Source organism: Sapajus apella, unplaced genomic scaffold (assembly GCF_009761245.1).
Source record: "Sapajus apella isolate SASKATOON/1434 unplaced genomic scaffold, GSC_monkey_1.0 scaffold57, whole genome shotgun sequence".
NCBI lineage: Eukaryota > Metazoa > Chordata > Mammalia > Primates > Cebidae > Sapajus > Sapajus apella.
In genome coordinates, this window is record NW_022436997.1 from 12,124,493 (window position 1) to 12,146,410 (window position 21,918).

At 37.2% G+C, this 21,918-nt stretch overlaps 1 protein-coding gene across 5 annotated transcripts in view; it reads right to left on the bottom strand.

Moving 5' to 3' along the window:
• The window catches only part of DTNA (dystrobrevin alpha), a 380,851-nt gene extending 363,310 nt beyond the window's left edge, over positions 1-17,541 (bottom strand). For 4 of the 5 annotated variants that reach the window (XM_032245355.1, XM_032245335.1, XM_032245362.1 and 1 more), the window contains exon 1: positions 17,267-17,541. The gene's annotated coding sequence lies outside the window, so the exon portion shown is untranslated. Of the gene's footprint in view, positions 1-16,769; positions 16,880-17,266 lie in introns of those variants that run through there. The other variant, XM_032245338.1, reaches the window with a different exon arrangement.
• Positions 17,542-21,918: the final 4,377 nt, after the last annotated feature.

A 21,918-nucleotide genomic window follows, 5' to 3' on the forward strand; every position in this document is an offset into this window, starting at 1 on the left:
CACAGAAGGCGTGGCAAGCGTAAATTAATGCAAAGACTAGTTCTGCCACAAATGCTGATTCCTAGTAAATAATATGGAATGACTGATGGAACAGGGAGGAGGGAAAGCTGAAATATGCAGTTTTGTCATGGACTTAGTGAAAGCTTTGAGAAGCACAAGCAAGGAACTAAAATGTTTGTAATTTCACTACGCTAGGAGCACATCTGCTTTCATGACCATCCAACTAGATGCTGGACGCTAGCTGGGATACTGGGTGATGAAAACTCAGAGAGAAAAAGAAAAAATACACAAAAACAAAATAGATGGAGAGAACAGATACATTTGCAGGAAAAAGGCGGGGGTAACTGGCATAGATTATAGTATCTGTTCATAAATGGGCAGAAGCCGCCAAAGCTAAGAAAGAAGTGAAATGCTTATATCTGTCACCTCTTCCATTCGTGACCAAGCTTAACCTTAAACCACACACAAACACACACACAGACACACACACAAATTACACATACTCACATGAAACCACAGGACTGTTTTTATCCCTTAAACTACTTTTGGCTGAGTGAAGTTAGATTATTTTGCTTTTATAACCACTCCTAGAAGACTGGTAATAGAGTACCATTTCCTTTGGGTTCTCTTCAGTTGTTTTTCTTCCTTGTCTATACAAGGATTCAAATTGTAGAAACATGGGACATCTCTCAATTTCATATCTCACCTCAATCTGAAATATTGGAGGTATTTAGAGAACTTTTATTTTTAGCTGTTACATCATATGTTTGGAAAATAAGGCATAAAACAGAAACAAAACTTAAACCCCAAACAAAAAGCAGAAACAAAAAAAGGTTTAAGACTGTGTTGACACTAAGGGAAATGAAAAAAGAACAGCTAGATTCTTTGAAATGTTTTCCTATTTTGAAAATGATTCATATTTTGATCAAATTTTCAAATCAATCTGACTCATGTATCACTTCCTAAAGGGTATTGTGCAGCATTAGCAAAAATTATTATTTTGTATATAATCATTTATGGTAAACATTATTATTTACAGTGTTTGGGTTAAAAGGAGGAGGCAGAATTTATCTGCACGTGGAAAAAAAATCACCTGACACATTGTGTGTTTATAAATAGCAACAAACACAGTAGGAGAAAATCTGGACCACTACCCACGGAAGACACAGCGTGCACTTCCTATCGAAGCATTTTGGTAGCAATTTAATTGCCACATTTAAAAAATGTCAACCAAGTAGTGATTACAAGAAAGAAGACATCTGATTAGGATTGCCATGGCTAAGGGCCTTTATTTTAGAAAGGATGACTCTGTGTAAGAGGAAACACCTGCTGCACCATTTAAAAATCTGTTCTTAAAGGAATGGCTCCTCCAACCTGCCCAAATGGTATTGTTGAACAAACATTGTATAATGAAGGTTTGGAAAAATTTTATCCCCAAAACATTGCAGAGTCACAACCATTTAAATGCCCAAGCAAAATGAGTAAATGATAAATAGTATCAAATTGAATGCACAAATGAAACAGAAGAAATAAAAAGGGCCTAAGACAACTGGTGATGAGGAACAGTGAAAGGATAGAAAACAATGTTTTTCTAAATGAAGAATATGTGTCATTTTAAATGAAGAGCAGATTTCCTCAGCTTACACAGAACAAGACATCTTCAAAAAAGTGTATATAAGGTGTATGTAATTGAAACATATGATTTACAGAAACTAAAACACTCAGCTTAGAAGTTCTACATAGTAAAACGTGACACCTAATCCAAAAGTTGAAATATTATTTATCAGAAGAGGTGGATACTATGTGAATATCTATTATGCCTCTCAGTTTTAGTGAATTGCTAGCTGAAAGTGTAAAATTATATAAAATGCTGTCCTTAAAATACAATAAAACTGAACCATATTTAGGACTGGAAGCCACAGACTACTTCTCAAAGCTGCATCCATTTGTATTTTAGTACCATCATAAAACATTTTAAAACCTTTTAACCTTTTACTTCCTGTTGATTTTGTCTTACCCTATCCTGGGGTTTGGAACTATACCTCAATTATAAAATATCTAGACAGAAATGCAGCTTTTCTTTCCTCAGGGCAGCCTTGTAGCTAAGATTCCCTTTAATCTCGCATGACCCCAGAGAAAAATGCCTGCCTACAGTAAACAGTGAATCCCCCATGGTGGAGCTGATGTGGTAATGACAATGATTAATTTGGGCATCTGCATATGCATCTGTCTCTAACAATACTGTGTGACAAGATCTCCTAAAATGCATCATCTTCAAATAATGCAGAGACACCCCCACTCTCGCCTCCAAATGCCTTCATGATGGGTGTCATCTCTAGAAAAGAACATAAAACAACTACAAAAACCCATTAATGTATGACTTGGCAACTATGAGGAACAAAGGGAGGGAAGTGTAGGCCTGGTTCATTCTCTTGATGTCAACCACAAAATCAGACATGGAGTAGGTCTGGGTTAAGGATAGAAAATAATTGTATAATCATTAATATGTACTAACAAAGGAGACAGTTTTAGGTAATGCATTTTTAATTTCCTCACTATATTTACCTGAAAAAACATTTATAATATAAGCACACAAAATGTTAAATACAATAAATACATTTTCCAAAAACAGAAACTGATGAGTCAAGGGTCACTGACAGCATAAATTTAGCATATTTTGCAGAGGTTGGAGGGGTTACTCTAGTGCAGTTGTTCCCAACGTTAGTGTGTATCATAATCCCCGGGAGAGCTGGCTACAAGACAGATTGTGGGATCTATCCCCATAGTTTGTGATTCAGTAAGTCTAGAATAGAGATTTAAAATTTGCATTAACAAAGAGTTCCAAGGTTGTGCTGATGCTGCTGAGGCCAACACTTTGAGAACAATTGCTCTAGTTTAGTGAGAGTTTCAAGGTTGGCTACAATGTCAATAACTTGATTTGACTTTTGCATGAATTTCCCTAGACTATTGTTCTTTGTGATCTCCTCCGTGTCACCTCTCATTTCTCAGCATATTGGTTTCAAGCAGAGAATTCTTAGCTCCATCTTTTGTACTTAACCTACCGAACAGTGATCAAACAACTTGACAAATCAATACATTTATTTTTAATGCATAATTTTTACATCAAAAGAAATTAATGAGAATACTTTCTAAGAGGTTCTCCTCAGAATTTAAATATGGATTTTGTGTTCACTATTTCTTAGTTTAGGAACATTTTCCCATGCACTTACTGGTCCAAAACTACATTTCAGGTGGATGATATTCTTGGAAATAAAGAGCATTTAGTGAGAGTAGAGCAAGAGCTGGGATGGTGTGAACTGCCAGGAAAGACACCTATGAGAGTGGAGGAAATCTCCAACTATGCCACGGCCTACAGTAACGGCTTTCTAGAAGGGGAGAGAGCATTGATTTGTGGGAGTAAGAGTACCTGCCTGTGGTCCATGAATCCTACACTGAGGGACTGTATGGTGAAGCCATCTATGCATCATCACCTGAGGACTCACTTATCCCAGTCACGTGTCAGGTGTTGATTATTCAGAAACAGATCAGCAATAACCCTCTGAGATTTATCCTCTAAGAAATAATGCGGAGTGATATTTTTTCAGTTTACGCTTGCATCAATTGTATGGATTGGGCTGTTGCTTCTGTGAAGATGGAAAAAAATCCCTTTTCCCTACTCTTCTTACTAAGTACAACTAAAACCCATCTAATTTATACACATAATAAATAGGCACTGAAAGCTGGAGAAAAGAAGAGATCAGCTAGGGGACTTCAGAGTTCAAGGAATGATACCATAGTGAATTCCCTGGAATTGTGTTGCCTCACATATCCAATACTTGGGGCTAAAGAAGCTGGAAACCTAGGAATGCCATCAGACACAACTTTTAAAAGTGTGCCAACAAAATCATACTCTCTCTGGCATAAGGAACAGGAAGGGAGTAGCATAGCTAAATAAAAAACAAATTTAGGCAATAACAGCTCTCTTATAGCCACAGAAAACAGAAATAATTGTGGCCCCACCACACCTACAGCAACACAAGCTGTTTAGGAAACCTACACTTCCACACTTGCCAAGCTGTAACAAGACGCCCCAACTTCTCCCATCCCCGCCGTGATGATGTCATAAGAAGCCAAGTAAAAAGCTAGGACTTTCATTTTCACCAGTGGTAATAAAAACCTCCCACTCCTTACCTCCACTATGTTGTCAATAGTAACTATAAGAAGATCCTGGAGTTCCACCCCTACCTTGCAGTACTGAGTCTCCTTTTTCCTTCTCTGCTGGGATGGTGTCACAGGTGGCTTAATGGAGAGTCAGAACTGTCACTAAGGCCTGGAAGTCATTAGGCCACCTCTTCTGTCCCCTCATAGTGTGTCAGTGGAGAGACCACATGGAGAACAGAAAAGAGGCACTTCTACCCTTGATATCAGAAGTATCAGTGATGACCTGGTGAGAAGCCTGTATTCCCACTTTACCCCACAGTAATGTAAAGTCTCCTCAGGTGTCAAGGGAGACTGAGTGAGGAACCTAACTAGAAATCCCCACCTGGAACGAATGCTCATTGAGGTGATGTTAGTGGAACTCGGCTAAATCCAGAAAGTTCAAATAAGATTCAGAGTCTCTTTAACATAAAAAATTGGCCAAGTTTGAATTGAAAATCATTCATTATACCAAGAACCAGGAAGATCTCAAACTGAATGAAGATGATAGTCAACAGATGCCACAGACAAGATCCCAGAGATGTTGGAATTATCTGACAAAGTTTTTAAAGCATTCATTACAATATTTCAATTGAATAATTACAAACATGCTTGAAACAAATGAAAAAGTAGAAAGCTTTGACCAAGAAACAGACCATATGAGGAAAAAGAGTAAATTTTAGATTGCAAAATACAACCAAAATATAAAAATCAATGGGTGGGTTCAATAGAAGAATGGAATGTCAGAAACGAATCTGGAAGCCACAAGATAGTAAAATAGAAATCACTAAATTTGAGTAACAGAGAGAAAATAGATTACAGAATAAAAGAGAGAGCCTCAGAAACGTGTGTTTGGTAAGCTGAATAATGGCTCCCAAAGATATTCGGCAGAATGGCTCCAATCCCTGGAAGCTGTGAATGGAAAAAGAGATTTGGTAGATATGATATTACAGCTCTTCAGATAGGGAGAGTGGCCTGCATTACCCAGGTGGGTCCTAAATGTAATCATGGTGTCCTTAAAAGAGGGAGGCAGAGAGCAGAGGTAAATCTGGCTACAGAAAAGTAAGTAGGAGATTTGATGATAGAGGAAAGAAATTGGAGTGATCCAAGGAAGGAATTGTAAGTCAAAGAATACAGATGCCTCTAGAAGCTAGAGAAAGCAAAGAAACAGACTGTTCCTTAGAACCTCCAGAAGGAAGCAGCCTTGCTAACGCCTTGACATTAGCCCTATGAAGCTGATTTTTGACTTCTGGTCTTCAGAACCGTAAGAAAGTAAATGTGCACCTTTGTAAGGCATGAACTGTGTGGTAATTTGTTACAGCAGCCATAGGAAATCAATACACTGCATGACAATAACAAGATGTCTAACATTCATGTCTTGGAGACCTAAAGGAAAGGAAAAATTGGGTGAGGCTGAAAAATGTTAAAAAAAAATGGCTGAAAACTTCCCAAATTTGACAGAAGACATAGACCTACAGATTTAAACACCTGAGTAAATCTGAATGACAAAAAACTCTCAAATATATCCATGCCAAGACACATCATAGTCACATTTATGAAAATTATAAAGACAAAAAAGTTTGTAAACAGGAAGAGAAAAACGGCACTTCACCAAAGGAGAAAATCCATTAGAATGACAGCGGATTTTCTCGAGAATACATGGAGTCCAAAGGAAGTAACACAACATTTTTCAATTGCTTTAAGAAAAGGCCTGTCGGGATTTCCCCTCTGGAATCCCCTTCCACACTTTTCGTGGCAGTCTTTCTCTTCTTTTCCTTTCCTTCTCTTTTCTCTACCTAAATAAAATCACCTTTCTGCAACAACAACAACAACAACAACAAAAAGTAAAGGCCTGTCAACCTAGAATCTAATATCCAGGGAAAATCTTTCAGAAAGAAAAAAAAAAATCAAGACATTCTCAGCTAAAGGAAAACAAAAATATTTTGTCACCAGCAGTTCTGAGCTGCTCACAAAGGATGGCTAGAGAAAGTTCTTAAAACAAAAAGGAAACAATAAAAGAAGAAACGTTAGAACATCAAGAAAAAAGAACATGGTAAGCAAAAAATATGAATGAATGCAATAGACCTTCCTTCTTTTCTTGTTAAAGCAAAAATTATAACATTGTCTGATGTGTTCCAAATGTATTTAGAGGAAATATTTAAGACAATCATATTATACGTGAAGGTTGTAATGGGAGGTAAGATTTCTATACTTCATTCAAATTGATAAAATTACAACAGCAGTAGCCAATTATAAATTATATGTATATGATGTAACACTCAGTGTGATCATTAAAAAAAAATCTCTATACAAAATGACACACTTAAAAACACTATCCACATAAAAGTGGAACTCTATAAATGCTCAGGTAAATAACAGGATGCTAGGAGAAAAGCTTGAAACCCAAAGTAGAGATAACAAACAAAATAATGGCAGATTAGCACTAAAGTACTGTATCAATATTTACAGTAAATGTAAATGGTTTAAATACACCAATTAAAAGACAGATATTAGCCGAGTGACTTAAAAATATGGCCAACTATATTTTGTATACAAAGAACTCAAATAAAATATAAAATATAGGCTATGCAAACACCCATTAAAGGAAAAATGAGTGTCTATATTAACATCAGACAAAGTAGACTTCAGAGCAAATAAAACTACCAGATACAGAGAGGGTCATTATGTAATAATAATAGAGTCAATACACCAAGAGGACATAACAACTCTAAATATGTATGCATCAAATAACAGAACTGTAACATATGTAAACCCAAAGTGGTAAAGGTGAAGGGAGAAATAGACAAATTCACAATTATAATTGGAGATGTCATATGCTTTTTTATTCATAGGAAAACTAGACAGAAAATCAGGAAAGATATATCAGAAATTTACAGTAATATCAACCAACATGACTTAATCAGCATTTATAGAACACTCTGACCCAAAACAGCCAAATACACATTCTTTTCAAGTGCTCATGGAACATATACCAGGGTGTAGCACATTTTGGGACATAAAATATACCTCAACAAATAAAAAGAATTGAAATCATATGGCATGTGTTCTCCGAATACAATAGAATCAAACTAAAAGTCAATAATGGAAAGAAAGCAGAAAAAAACCTTCAAACACTTAGAAATTGAATAATATAATTCTAAATAATCAGTAGGTCAAATAGGAAATCTCAAGAGAAATTTAAAAATACATTCAACTAAATTAAAATGAAATACAATATACAAAACGTATGTGATACAGTGATGTCAGAACTGAGAGGGAAATCTATAGCACTAAATGCATATATTAGAAAAGAGGAAAAATCTCAAACCAATAATCTTAGCTCCTTGTCAAGAACATAGAAAAGGATATTATCTTTCTTCAAGAAAAATAGGAGAAATAATAATTATAAGAGCAGAAATCAATGAAATGGAGAACAGAAAAACAATAGAGAAAATTAATGAAACAATGTGTTCTTTTAAAAGACAAATAAAATTTACAAACCTCTAGCGAAATTGACAGAAAAGAAGAGAGAAGACAAAAATTAATAATGTCAGGAATGAAACATGGGATAGCACTAACGACTATGCAGACATCCAAAGAATAATGCAAAACATCAGGAGTAATTTTACACAAATAAATTTGACAACTTAGATGAAATGGAACAATTCCTCTATCAACTTAAACTAGAGTAAATCACACAATGTGAAACAGATCATGATTGTGTCACCCACAAATTCATATGTTGAAGTCCTAGCTCTCAGGACCTCAAAATGTGACTCTATTAGAGATAGAACTTTTGAAGAAAGTGATTAAGATTAAAGACAGTTTAAATTAAAATGTAGCTGTTAGAGTGCATTTGATATCGAATCCAATCTGACTGGTGTCCTTACAAAAAATGGAAATTTGGATACACAGAGAGACACCAAGGATGCTTGGGCACCAAGGAAAAGATCACACAAAAACATAGTGAGAACTCAGCTATTTGCAAGCCAAAGATAGAGGCCTCAGAAGAAATCAAATATGCCAACACCTTGGCCTTGGACTTCTAACCTCCAGAACTGTGAGAAAATAAATTTCTGTTGTTTAAGCCGCCCAGTCTGTGATATTTTATGTCAGGCCTAGCACACTAAAATAGATATTAATCAAACTGAATACCATAACTAAAAACAGAAACGCCCTAAAGAAGAAATCTCCCAGCCCAAATGGTTTCACTGGAGAAGTCTACCAAATGTTTAAAGAAAAATTAACACAAATCCTATGTAACCTCTTTCAGAAAATAGAAGAGGGAATACATCCCTATTCATTTTATAAAGCTAGTATTATCCTGATACTAATACCAAAAATGGCACCAAAACAGAAAACTACAAGCCAATATTCCTCATCAATATAGATGTAAAAATCTTTAACAAAATATTGGCAAATTAATTCAGTAATCCATACAAAGAATTAATCATACATAATAAATAAATGGAATTTATTGTTAGGATGCAATGATGGTTCAATAGTTAAAAACTGATCAATGTACTCCACCGTATTAATAAGCTAAAGAAAAATCATATGATCACATTATTTGCTGAAGAAAAGCATTTGACAAAAATAAAAAAATACCTATATGTGATTTTTTTTTTAAAAACTGAGGAAAAAATGGAAATCAAAATGAAATTCTTCAATTTGATAAAGCACATTTACATAAAACTTACAGATAACATTATACTTAATGTAGAAAGACTGAATGCCTTCCATTGAAGATTAGCATCAAGGCAAAAATGCTTGCATTCTCTAATTTTATTCAATATAATACCAGAAGTTCTAGCCAGTGCAATAGGACAAGAAAAAGAAACAAAACACACATAGATTAAAAATAAATAAAATTGTCTTTGTTTTTAGATGACATGATGGTGGTCTACATAGCTAATCTGTTAATTGGCATGATTTAACATATCACATTGAATATATATATAAAAACATCACATTGTACTTCATTAATGTATACAACTATAATCTGTTAAAAAAAGATAGAACTGGCAGGGCCCGGTGGCTCACACCTGTAATCCCAGAATTTTGGGAGGCCTAGACAGGCAGATCACCTGAGGTCAGGAGTTCAAAACCAGCTTGGCCAACATGGTAAAACCCCCTGTATATAAATACAAAAATATAAATAATTTTGTATTTATACCAAAAATACAAAAATTAGCTGGGTGTGGTGGCAGGCACTGGTAATACCAGCTACTCAGGATGCTGAAGCAGGAGAATTGCTTGAATAGGGGAGGTGGAGGTTGCAGTGAGCCTAGATTGTGCCACTGCCCTCCAATCTGGGCAACAGGGCAAGACTCAGTCTCAACAGAAAAAAAAAGGTATATATATATATTTACATGGAACTAATAAGTGAGTTCAGGAAGTTCCCAGGATACTAGATAAACATAAAAATCAATTAAATTTTAATACATTTGTACTTAATACCTCAACACTGAAATTAAAATACATTATTATTTGAAATTGCTTAAAACTTACTTATATGTAAGGCTAGTAATATATGTACTAGACTTATATCCCAAAACTATAGATCACTGATAAAAGATATCAAAGAAGTTCTACATAAATGGAGAAACATGCCACATGTGTGGATTAAATATCAATTATCCTTAAACTGCTAAGCAGGTTTAACATAATTCCTATCAAAATCTCATTAAGATGTTTTTGTTAATATAGACAATATAATTCTAAAATTTACATGAAAAGGCAAAGGAATTAGAATAACTAAAACAATTTTGAAAAAGAAGAACAAAGTGGGAGGAATCAATCTATTATAATTTCAATAGTTACTTACATGTAAATCTATGTAATAGGTTTGCAAAGAATAAGAAACCTCAAAATAAATCCAAACAAATATTCCCAATGCAAACCACATACCTTTTAAAGAACTATTACTGAGACTACATAAAGAATTCTCAAAACACAGAATAAAAAACTCCCAAACAATCCAAACAGAAAATGAAGAGGCATTTCACCAAGAAAGATATTTAAATGGCAAATGGGTGCATGAAAAGATGTTCACCATCATTAGTCTTAAGGAAAGCAAATTAAAATCACAATGAAATATTGCTACACATTTATCAGAATGGCTAAAATACAACAGAGCAAAACCACCAAATGCTAGTGAAGATACAGGGAAACTTAATTTCTCATACGTGTTGATGAGAATGTAAAACGGCACATCCACCCTGGAAAAGTTCTTATAAAAGTAAATGTGCAACCTCTGGGCATTTATCACAAAGAAATTAATACTTAGTATACATTAATACAAAAATATTTACATGAATGTCTACAGTAGTTTTAGTTGTACTAGCCAAAAAATTGGGGAAAAAAACAGATTTATTTCATAGAAAACTATGCTGAGTGGAGAAACCATCCCAAAAGTTCACATAATGTATTATTACATTTATATAACATCCTTGCAATGACAAAATTGTAGAAATAGAGAATATATTAATGATTGCAAGGGATTAAGGGGTTGGAGGTGGGTGGTGGCTAAAGCCAAGTTGGTGTGGCCATAGAAGAGCAACAGGAATTATCCTTCTGGTGCTGGAATTTGTTCACCACTGTATCAATGTCAATATCCTGCTTGTGATATTGTACTATCATTTTGCAAAAAGTTACCCTGGGGAAACCTGGGTAAAGGGACCACAGGATCTCTGTATTACTCCTTACAACCAACTGCATATGCATCTCAAATTATCTCAAAATAAAATGTTTACTTAAAAATATTAATTGAACATACTCAAATTGTGCAGATTATGTATGATAATGCAAAATAAATGTATAGTATGATTTGTATGTTTGTATACATTTTATAACAATGTGTGATAGCAGAAATTATCCTTTCATCTATTTTGGGGTAGGTGACAAGAAAAGATACACACATAGCTGTTCTGATTTCTGTAGCATGTTGATACTATCAAATCTGTTCAGAAAACCCAATTTGGTTGCTGTGGGCAGTACTGGCACTATGCTTGGCTTTCACTTGCTGTCAAATAGGCTACCATATGCATTCACTCAAAAATAAACCATTGCTTTTATTATTCCTTGACTAAATACAACTCTCACTGGAAAAGAGTGAGAGGATCAGTTGTTGATGAGTCTACTTTTACATTGAGTAATAAATCATTTTTAGGTGATGAAGTTATTAAAGGGAACTAGCTACTAATTTTATGTGGTAATCATTAGGCGTTTTTTACTAATGTTACTGTTTTTCTCCACCTGGGCACATCATAGGATTACCCTTCTCTTTTATCTTTAGGTAAGGCATCACCATATGACCTGATTTGGCCAATAACATATGAGTAGAAGTGGTAGAAGACCACTTAAAGTCTTTCTGGTGGAAGAGTTTAAGAACTAGTGGTGATTCACCATGTTCCCATGTACCTTAGTGAAAGACGAAGATGTTCTGGAGACTGGATCCCCGAGTGAGGATGATACAGAATAGAGTCTTTCACTGACCGATATGGGAGCATAGCATTATCAAGAAATACATGTTTCTTCTTTCAGTCACTGAAATTTTGGAGTTGTTATTACAGCATAACCTAAACTATTATAACTGACTGATACATTTATGTTTACATTAAACACACAAAACTCTGCAATAGGACACTGCACTGTGACATTAAATTAGAAACTCCAGTTAATGCAGTATTCATTGATGTAAATGGCATCCTCCACTCTAACTCATACACACTAGAAAAAGTAAAAAAAAAAAAAATCAAGTCTTACATCTCTTTTTTATGGTATAAATTAGAGCAATAGTTTATAAGTCATTCCATAATATCAAGTTTTATATAAAGCTAAGCATACAGAGAAATGATATATTGCCTTCTTCATAGGAGTACATGAGTCACAGAAAATAAATGCACTGCCTTGCGCAATTTCAACAGCTTCAAAGAAGATGTGCACACATTTGTATATTTACTATATACAAATTGTGGTTCACAACATATGAATTGTAATTCATGGTCAATATTGCTACTAATCATATCACTACATATTAATCATCATTCTCAGGGAGAAATAACATTGACTAACATTTATCATTAGACACTGTGCAAAGATCTTTTTATGCATTATCATACTTAACCAATCAGTATTCACTTTGCTAGTGGAAAGTGCCATGTAACTCAGCTTAAGATCATTTGAATAAAATTAAAATTACTAAAGCTTTCCTCATAATTTTAATCATAACAATTGCTTTGATTTATGTTGAAAGACCCCAATATAAAAATTAACAGCGTCTTTTTAATTTTACCAAGATAATTCAACAGGTGATTTTATTTTACACTTTATATCCTCTTTTCAGTACATGACCTCTGCCTCCTGAGTTCAAGCAATTTTCCTCCCTCAGCCTCTGGAGTAGCTGGTACTACAGGTGTATGCCACCATGCCCAGCTAATTTTTGTATTTTTAGTAGGTGGGGGGGTGGGTTTCACAATGTTGGCCGGGCTGGTCTCGAATTCCTGACCTCAGGTGATCCACCCGCCTCAGCTTCTCAAAGTGCTGGGATTACAGGCATGAGCCACGGTGCTCGGCCTTAAAATTCTTACATTAATTAATGATCAAAAAACCTTTAGCTGTTAAAGATAGTTTCCTGATCATTTGAAATGCTAATATACGTACTCTTGTACTTTTGATTTTAAAAATTTTAATAGTTTGAAATGTTGCTCAATTTATCATTTTTGAACTAAAAAATACATAATATAATGAAACATTTCTCATAATCTGTTATTTGGTTTTGTCTAGGCATTAATATGCCTTCATGTTTTCTATATTTTTCACCTATAAAATATGGGGCAAAAGTATTCATATAAAGGAAGGTCTATTTTCCACTACTTTTTAAAGAAAAAATAATTGAAACATGAGATTAGGAGGTATTACGATTTTCAACAGCAATGGAAATTTAATGCAGCCGTAAGTTTCTGAGCCAGATGTTATACATCAATAGTTAATAGTATGAATTAAGGAATCAGAATGCTTTGTTTTAAAGACCATCTCTAACTATGTGACAGTGGTCAGGGTTACTTTCCTCCTTGTGTTTCAGTTTTTTCTTCTATAAAATGGAGATAATGACATGCAAACCTCACGTGGTTTTTGTGAAGAATACATCATTTAATTTACATATAGACCACAGAATGATGCTCAGTACACAGTATGTGTTCAATAAATTTAGTCACTATTATGTTTGCTTGAACTCATTAATATGAATTTCCCCAGCATCTTCAACATTCAATATCATGTCCATTACTATGGAACCTCTTCTCTTCTTTTGGGTAGTTCAGACAATATCAGGGACTGTGTGATAAATCAATTAAAGCTCTATTTTGAGACATCCTGGCACTTTGAGAACAACAACAATAACAAAAAAAAAAAAAAAAAAAAAAAAAAAAAAAAAAAAAAAAAAAAAAAACTCCCAAACTGAAAGTTTGAAAGTAGTTGCCAAGGAAAAGAAATAAAATAACTATGTTACATTAAACCTAAATAACTCTTTGCAAATAGGCAAGTAACCACATAAAGTAACCACATGAAGCATGTGCTTTAAAAAAGCTTTAAAAAAAAGTACTGATAGTTTTGTAAACCTCCCCTTGTCCATGGGTGGATAATGAGGGGAAATAGTATGTCTCCCAGTGAACAGAGAAGTAAAGAGATAACCAGAGTGACACACATCTCTGATTCAGAACATAATTCAGAAAATTAACATGCAAGCATTTAGGAAAAGATTACTGTGCTTAGTAAACACCTTCTTATATGTCATTCCTCCACAACTATGTGACTTTTCAGGCATCTTGTTCTGACCTCCATGTCTAGTCCAGAATCCTTTAATACATATTCTCATAGAATTCCTCTTTCATTCAGGTAATTTACCTCAACTTGCAAGTAATCATTTATTGGCATGATTATTTTATTAAAGCTTGTTCCCCTGTGCAGTCAGAGCTCACAGATCTTTCTGCTCACTATTGAACCCCACTTCTGCACCCCACACCTGGAAAAGAGAGGCTCTGTAGAAGCAGGGACAGTACAATTCTTTCAAACTAGAGGTGTCGGACTTGAAAGGAAAAGGTCATGTCAAAACTACCAAGTGAGATAAAAGTAGCAAGCTGTCTCTAAAATAAGTAACAGAAGCTAGAAAACTGGAACACTGAGTGAAAAGGCTATATGTATGTATCACAGGATTTATGTTTTAATAACAATCAACACTATATATAAATAGACTTGGAAAAATCAAATTCAATTTCAGTATCAAAAACACTTGTGCCTGATGGCATACAACCACTCTGACCACAGGACAGCACTCTAGCATCCCAAAATAAAGATGTAGCCATAATTCTGGGGCGTGTGTGTGTGTGTGTGTGTGTGTGTGTGTGTGTGTGTTGTGGGGAGAGGTTGGTTAACCACTGAAGAGCCGAATATTTTTTCTCATATCCACAGATCATGTTTCTGTGCCATTTAGTTGGATTCTAGTCTCTTTTTACTTATAATGTTAAGTGTGAGTTTGAAATTATATATATTGAATTTAATTAAAGTGAAAGATGAGAATTAAAGGAAATCTATGAATGTCAAAATAATTTTGAAACTCGTTATGTGAAGAAGCAATTAAAATTTACTTAAAAAAAAGATGAAGACTTAAGAGAGACATCTGCCCAATAAAATGAATACTGTGAAAGCTCTATGATAAGCTCAAATGAAGAGTAATTCTTAAATATGTGAGAGTAATTCTCTCAGTAAGTTGGAGCTCACCCCATTGAGACCTTTCTTCACATCATGGTTCATTTAAAGCAAGTGGAGATTTTCAAAGTATTTCAACTTAGAACTAATGAGAAAATTTGATTTCAGTCTTCATTGCTACACAATTCTGTATAAAGTACATACAACTGGCTAAATGATATGACAGACTCGAATATCCTTAAAATGCAGCTTGCTTGCTTTTAATTACTGATAGTTGGAAGAGAATTGCATAATTCTTTTAAAACTGCCCAACTCTTGTCAGAGTGACTGGATTAAATATAATTAAACTTGCTCAAAAATCTGCAAGATGGGGTTCTGAAGTAAACGATGGCCATGATTTGAGCAAAGAATAAACTAATAACCTAGGAAATTTAAAATTAAGTGCAAACAAACATATAGCTTTAACCACCTGCTTTATAATAATTTACTTTGCTGATACATCTTAACCGTTGAAAATCTCAACTTTGCTGTGAAATGCAGCTTTAATTATTGAAGGACACTTGGTTAATTATGGTGAAAAGAAACTACTCAAATGTCATTTGCCATAATTATAGTATTGAAAGTTAGACTAAAAGGAAAATGTAGAAAAAGAGTTAATTGATCTGAACATGCAGCACATAGCTATAAAGCTCACCTTCAGAGAAAGATGTGGTCAATATAGAAGACTTTAGGTACAACGAGTTGATTAGGAGTGCACGAAAAGCCAAACTAGGCTCTGACACTTAATAAATGTATGACCTTGGGTAAGTTATTTTACCTCTCTGTGCCTGGATTTTCTCACCTGCAAAAGTTGTTTAATAACATTACCTACCCCTTTGGTTTTGTAAGAATTAAGACGGTGAATAAATCTAAACCATATAGAACCGTGGAACATGTGACAAGCACTTTTTCCCCTAAAGTTTCTACCTTTGGAATAAGCAAAAGAAAAAAAAAAAAAACTGTTTTTTAAAAGAAATCAGTAACTGTGTACACTTCAACAATACAAGTATCTCTTAAGTTCAAAAGGAAACACAAACACTTGAAATGCCAAGTGATAATGGCAGATTACAGGAAAACATAAACATCAACTCAAAAGACAATATTTTCAGACTAAGAATGAACCTAAAACATAGTAAGCTTCACTGCCAGTGTCCATCCAATATTTGCACCCGCCCCTCCGCTCCGCCATCCCCCACCACCAACTTCTACAGTTATTTTCCCAAAGCCATACCCCAAGGCTGCCAAACAGCAAAGTTTTACCATCAAGTCCCAGGAGTGGTACCACTGAGTCCTAGCCCCGCTGCCGCCACCCCTCTTCTCTCTTTGGCTTTGGTCTTTTGACAGACACCTCTTTCCACCTCCCACTCCGGATACCAGAACGAACCTCCCGCCTGCCCTCTGTCCAGCAGAAAACTTCTAGGTGGGCAACAGGCTATAAAAGCCAAAGACACTCACCCCCGTGCCCACCTGCCCGCGCCGCCCCCGTCCCCAGAGCCAGGAGCCCACTCCCACTCAGGCATCCGCCCGGGCACCGCAGTGCATTGCAACACGCCAGGACGCAGCTGGCTGCAAGGGAACCCCTCGCGGATGTCCCGGTCAATACCCTAAAGACTGTTCCCCGACGTGAATGTCATCCCTAATGGAGGTAGACACGCCACCTCCCACCAGCTCAGCCTGCGAGGATGACCAGAGGACAGAGACCACAACAAAAACCACTCAACCCGCGACGCGAGGGAGCCGGCTGCCATCGCCACCCCGGGAGCGGCGCCGCCGCGGCAGTTGGGGCTGCGGCGCCGCCGGGGCCTTCGCGGGCGGCGGCGATTTACCTGCGCGGCCCCGCGCCCCCAGGCCGGACATCCTGCAGCAGCCGCTACCGCCGCCCCGCGGGCCCGAGGCGCCGCCCGCCGCACGGGGAGGCGCCGCGCCGCAGTCCTGGCTGCGGCGCCGGGCACATGCTTCGCGCTAGCCGCGGCCGGCGCCGGCGCACAGGTGGGAACCCCGCGAGTGGGCGTTGAGGCGAATCCCAGCCCCCGCCGGCGCTCTCCGCCCGCTTCCACTCTTGACTTTGCTCGGTGCGCAGCGCCTGCCCTTGCTCCAGCGCCGAGCCGCCTCTGTCCGCGCCCCGGCGCCGTGGGCGGCTGCGGTCCCTGCGCAGCCGGGGCTGCGCGTCATGTGCACCTCCCGCCCCGCCGCATCGGGCGGCCGGGGGCAGCGCGCGGCAGCTCGGCCTCGCGCCCACTCTTCGCCCGACACACGGACCCCCTTCACCCCCGCGCCCTCCCCCACTCCAGAGCTGTCAAGGAAGAAAACGCCGTGCACACACCTTGGAATGGACGGGCGCTCCAGTCACTGACTCGCCAAACTCTTAGAAGGTGTCCACTGGTCTGCAGGGAGGTTTGAGCCTGGAGTAGGAGCCGCTTTCTTATTATTTAATAATGTTGGAAGTGCCGGGTCCGCTGCCAGAGTTGTGGGTCATGTGGGCACAGCAGAGGCTGGCTGCTGCCAGTACCAGGGTTTCCTGAGGATCCTGAAACTATGATCTCATCCTCCTCATCCGCCTCCCCCGCCCCTCTCTCCGCGGGCGCGCACGCACAGCACACACACACACACACACACACACACACACACTCACACTCACATTGAATGCACTATCCTCCTTCCTGGAACGAAATATTCCTCTAGAGAAATAGTGGGCACGCTCGTCATTGAAAAAAAAAAAACCTTTCCAGATAGAGGTTTGTCTCTTCCAAAGCTTGATTTATGTGCTTTGTTTATTTCCTACAGTTTTCCCTCACACGTGCAGGAGGTCGGAACAGAGCCTCAGAATTAAAATTAAAAATAATTATTCTCTTATGTTGACCCAGATTTTGGTCAGAACCCAAGAACTCAGAACAGTACAATTTCAATTTAAAACAGAGGCAAAATATACCAGTCTTGAATATAGAAAATTCTTGGATGTATGCAGTGGGTTTCTTTCCCAAGCTGCAAACATTCCCCAAACATTACCTCATTTATTTGCAGAGCATCTTTGCAGAGGAGGTGGATGAAAAGGCAAATAGTATTGTCACTGAGAGACGCAGAGGCATAAGTAAGATAACATGACCTATCCAGGTACACATAATAAGTCAATATCTCACTATAAATATTAATTGTACAGCTACTACTCACAGGTTGCTTATTCACCATAATCAATTTCCAGACACTTAGGTTACTGAAAATACATTCTTGATTATTTTTAAGTTACCAATTAAAATTGAAAATTATTTTATCTTACTATATGTGTGTCTTGATATAATTTTCTCTTGTATTATATTTCCAGTTCCACGTTTTCATATAATTTTCTTTCTTTTGGTGGGATTGTGTTGTGTGTATGCACACATTTATATCCAGTTGCATTGTTTAAATCCTTAGATCATAATTTCAAGCAATTTTAGCCAATGTTTTTGAAGTAGTCACCAATTTCATAATGATTTGACTATGCCATTCAAACCTCTTTCACCTGGTGTATATGAAGAGCTACATTACATTTTGAAAGTTACAGAGAAGTTTAATACAAGTACCTGTCTTCTAAGTTTACATCTAGTTGTTGAGACAAGATACACATACCAAATGACTGCAGATTAAAACCTTTGTTATTTTGGTGCAGCGAGTTATCACAAAGAAAGTAAAGATACGGCAGGGCGCGGTGGCTCAAGCCTGTAATCCCAGCACTTTGGGAGGCCGGGACGGGTGGATCGCGAGGTCAAGAGATCGAGACCATCCTGGTCAACATGGTGAAACCCCGTCTCTACTAAAAATGCAAAAAGCATTAGCTGGGCATGGTGGCGCGTGCCTGTAATCCCAGCTACTCAGGAGGCTGAGGCAGGAGAATTGCCTGAACCCAGGAGGCGGAGGTTCAGTGAGCCGAGATCGCGCCATTGCACTCCAGCCTGGGTAGCAAGAGTGAAACTCCGTCTCAAAAAAAAAAAAAAAAAAAAGATACACTTATTTTCTTTTTACTTAATTTTTGTTCCATGTTAAAATCATTTCATTTGCCTCTGTGCCCTATATTTCAGTCTGCCATTAACCCTCCTACCTTTTGAAGGGCCAAGGTAATTATGTCTAGCCTTGCTCTTCTCTTACACTTGTACCATACACACATAAACAGTAAATGGGGATTGTTTTATATTGTAAAAGTTCTGAGAAAGAACACTCTTGGGTAGCCTCTCTTCAGGTGTAGATAAGAAACCCCAGCAGACTTCTAATAAACTAGCCTTCCAATAACCCAAAAAGAAGAGAAAGTGTGTGAGAGAAAGACTGATAGGAGAAAAGGCAGAAGAGAAAGCAGTCAAGAGAGGGGAGAAAGGAGGGGGAATGAAGTTACAAGATAAGAAAGTAGAGAAGGAAACAAAAGGAGAAGAAAAAGAGGATCAACTTTCATGTGAAAGCTAAAATTTTCCAAATTTTGCTGCATGGAAAATTTAGGAAATTGTAGACTTTCTTATTGTGAGCAAACCAATGACACCAGGTGTCAGTTCTGCAGAGAATGTGCTGACTGATCTCAATTTTTTAAAAAGTAAAGGATCCACTAGAAGAAATAAGTAGACTGATCTATCAGTATAATGTAATAGTAAACATGACAATGGGATGAAATAGCCATGGTATGTACATTTTTAAGAAGAAACTAACACTGAAATTCAGGGAGACAGATGGGAAAGCAAAGGCACTGGTATATTAAAGGAGGTAATGAAGAGATAGGCTTGCAATATTTAAAGAACAAAATAATAATAATATATTTTAAAGCACTTTCAGATTTTTCCTGATCTTTTCATACATTTTTATGGAGTCTAAGAATAATCAGAAGTAGGCACCTTTATGGACTTCTTTTTATTTATTTTTTTTAAGACAGAGTCTCACTCTATTGCCCAAGCTAGAGTGCAGTGGAACGATCTCAACTCACTGCAACCTCCACCTCCCAGATTCAAGCGATACTTCTGCCTCAGCCGCCTGAGTAGGTGAGATTACAGGCAAGTGCCATAACGCCTGGCTAATTTTTGTATTTTTAATAGAGAGAGGGTTTCACCCTTTGGTCAGGCTGGTCTCAAACTCCTGACCTGGTGACCTGCCTGCCTCAGCCTCCCAAAGTGCTGGGATTACAGGCATGAGCCACCACACCCAGCTGGGAGTTCATTTTTTTAGAGTGTGATAATTCTTCCTAATTTTCTATAATACATGTTGAATGGAGAAGTATTGAAAATTTTCACGCATTGTTTTGAAACTATTATTTATAGTTTCTGATCTGTCAACTCTAAATGTTGCTCAGTATATCTTCTTCCAATACTTCTCCTAAACAATAGGTCTAGATGGATTTCTGGGCATAGATCATAACAGTGATTTATAATCCTGGATTTTACACATGCTATTGGAGTTAAACGAGAAGCTTTAGTATGTGGCAGACTCTAATGGCTTTGCCACATTTCTGGGAGATTTCTGCAAAAGAGGTGGAGGGCTAAATTGAACAGCAATATATCAAGAGCACTATTCTTTTGATCTGCATACTTATACCGGGATTTGTTTTAATTAGAGGCATATTTAGGTTTGATGGTTATAACGTGTTTCAGAAATGCATTACAATTTCAGTGACTCAAAAATCACTAGCAGTTTGTGTCAGAATACCTTCATGTAGGGAAAAATATTTTTAATGTGGTTATGCAGAAACATTTATGGTTTGTACTAATTTAAGCTATCATTATCAAGGAAAGGGCATTCCTGATGTTTATTGGTTTGCACTTATAATTTCTTGCTTTTTAAAATTATCATTGCTCTGATAATGGCCATAAGTAAAATCAGAATGTTCACTATGTTATACTAATAGTAAAACTATGTGTGTACCTATGTTTTAATATGTAATGATATATAGAGTATATATGTGCTTTAGATCAAATGGGGATAGTTACTATTATCTATGAGCTGTTATAATTTGGGGGCATGAGGCATCAAAAATTTTGGAATATTTAAATGACTCATATAACAAAAGTGAAAAGAAGATAGATTCAAAAGAGTTGAAAAATAAAGGCATTGCTATTTTTTCAATTAGAAACTCTTATACCCCTTTGATGTAGACTGTTTCAGGGAAGAATGAGGTCTTGAAAAACACAAAATATACATAAATTTTGCTTCCCCAACCAGCTGGTTAGCTTTCAAGAATGAGAAGTGTGTTAGCAGTTCAACACTGATCAAGAAAATGGATCAACTGAGCTGTGGCTTGGGGAATTAATGGTTAGATTTTTTTTTCATTGTGAGCACTACCAAATTATGAGGCTAAGGTGGGCCCTAGGCAGAATTATGAAGTAAGTGAATTTTGTCTCTCTCAATTTTTTTTTTCCAATGTCTCCTTTTTCCTGCAGAAGCCCTGACTGCACCTGGGCTCCCAGGGATAATCAGCAACCCCTTGCTGTTCTCTTGCTTTTCTGGATACCCACATTGTGGAACTCATCAGCAGTGTAAGACAGACATCATGTTCTGACCTCCCTTGAAATGTGCAAATTGTATCCTAAGTATTCATGAAACCTGAGGGGATGCAAGTATGTGTTTGTATTAAAAAACACCAAGGGTGTCTGTCCATTCAGTCTCCTTTGCATCACCTGAAGATGTATATTTATATGAGGTTAATATGCATTTGCCTATGAAATTCAGTATTAAGACATGGCCCTGTCAGCTGTTAAAGGGTAATCGCTAAGTCTAAGAGAGCAAAGGTAGTCTTCCTTTCACCCCACCTATGCTCTGTCTCCTTAGCTAGACTGCAGCCCCCTGCACATGGGCAGGACCTCCAAGCTCAGCAGTCCCTGGCAGTGCCTATTACTGTACTCTGTTGTGATGTCTCCTCTGTTGATCTTCCTGTCTGGCTGACAACCTCAGGAGAAATGTTGTTTCCATTCTCCACGGTCTTCTCGAACTGAAGGAGAGAACCTAGCTTCAGAACTGGTGTAAGCAGTC